This window comes from Schistocerca piceifrons, chromosome 1, assembly GCF_021461385.2.
Source record: "Schistocerca piceifrons isolate TAMUIC-IGC-003096 chromosome 1, iqSchPice1.1, whole genome shotgun sequence".
Classification (NCBI taxonomy): Eukaryota; Metazoa; Arthropoda; class Insecta; order Orthoptera; family Acrididae; genus Schistocerca; species Schistocerca piceifrons.
Window position 1 is genome coordinate 827,344,026 of NC_060138.1, and position 1,829 is coordinate 827,345,854.

The 1,829-nt window shown below is 44.2% G+C and overlaps 1 pseudogene; it reads right to left on the reverse strand.

Annotated features, from left to right (window-relative positions):
* Positions 1 to 1,461: 1,461 nt before the first annotated feature.
* Positions 1,462 to 1,578, reverse strand: LOC124722957 (annotated as a pseudogene).
* Positions 1,579 to 1,829: the final 251 nt, after the last annotated feature.

Sequence of the window (1,829 nt, forward strand, 5' to 3'; positions counted from 1 at the left end):
TCTGATTATTTTGTTTTTGCTAGAAAATTCATAAGCCTGTTAGCAACATTTTCTAAAAGAAATTAATCCATAATTTTTGCGGCACGGCTGCATGTCGGTTTTATTCCTGCGACAACAGTGCTTACTGACTTCGTGTAACAGTTTTAAACAATAACCACACTGCGCAAAAAATATATAAAAAAAGATAATCTCTGTCCACAAAATATATGTACATGTTATTTTACAACGCAGCGTCAGGGTGCGGGTTTACCACAAGGAAATACGGCTTGATTTCTCATCTGCAACTGTATTCGTAACGTAGTTGTGTGGTGCGTAGCGGTGGTTGCCTAGTGCACCAACATATCACGTCCCTGCACCATCCGAAATCAGTCGCAAATGGTGAGCAAGAAGGACACCTGTACAACTCGTACACTACAAAACGTCTTAAATTCTGTCAGTACGATCACTACAGGAAGACTACGAGGGAAGAGTTTAAAATATCGTTACTCGTCGTAGAACGTTTAGCGTTTGAAGTGTAAGCGGTCTCGTAATACTTAATATCTTTATGGTACCATCATATAGTGGAGCCTGTTCAGCATTTCTCTAACGCTCTGGTGTAAAAGAAAACCAAACAAACTCCAACCTACCATAGCGCTCTTCTTCCAAGCTCTCCAATAATACCACTTATTAATCGTACCACATCGGCAAACAACACTCAAGACCAGAAAGACTGTATTGTATCTTATTTTGTGAATTAAGTCAGATTGTAATGAATGTCTTTCTGGGATCAGCTTTCTCCACAGCGAACTTATGTGAACGTTCCACCTCATACCTGCCCTTATTGATAACTTTCAGCATACGACGGTTGTAACTAAATTTTGTAACTCACAGACGGTAGTCTGCTTAAACGGTAGTGGAGTTTGTAGCGTAGCTCCAGAACTAATCGTGGCCCATTGGTTTTGAGTCGAGTGGAAGGAATGAACAAAAGACCTCAAAGGTTCTGTGGCAAGCTAGGCTGCGACTTCGTGGACTTGCGCCATAGGGTTGAGAACTGCAGGGCCGCCTAAATATGTCAGTTGTGCACTACACATCAGAGGCTGCTACTCAGCAGCTGACTGCGTGTGGAGTGCACTCAGTGCTTTTTTAGATTAGGCAACTATTCATCCAATTCAGATAATGATAGCTGTAAGAAATCCAGAAGTATCAGTGTAAAATCGAAAGAATTGCCTCCGACAGATGAAAGTATTCAAATCCTAATGGTAAACTGCCGAAAGTTAGTTTAGCACTCTGTCTTCAGGCCACGAGTGGACCACCAGGACCATCCGACCACCGTGTCGTCATCAAGGAGGATGCGGATAGGAGGGGCGTGGGGCCAGCACACCGCTCTCCCGGTCGTTATGATGGTATTCTTGACCGAAGCCGCTACTATTCGGTCGAGTAGCTCCTCAATTGGCATCACGAGGCTGAGTGCACCCGGAAAAATGGCAACAGCGCATGGCGGCTGGATGGTCACCCATCCAATTGCCGGCCACGCCCAACAGCGCTTAACTTCGGTGATCTCACGGGAACCGGTGTATCCACTGCGGCAAGGCCGTTGCTCAAACTGCCGAAACAATGCCAACAAAGTTCCAGAGCTTGAAGGGCTCATGAAAAGCAGGGAAACTCATATAATACTAGGTACAGAAAGTTGGTTGACACCTGGAATTGACAGCAGTGAGATTTTTGGGAAAAATTTAAGTGTATATCGAAAGGATTCGCAATTGGGAAATGCAAGTGGTGTATTTGTTGCATTAGACAAGAAATCAGGTCCACCGAGATAGAAATTGAGGCTGCATATGAGGTTGTTTGGA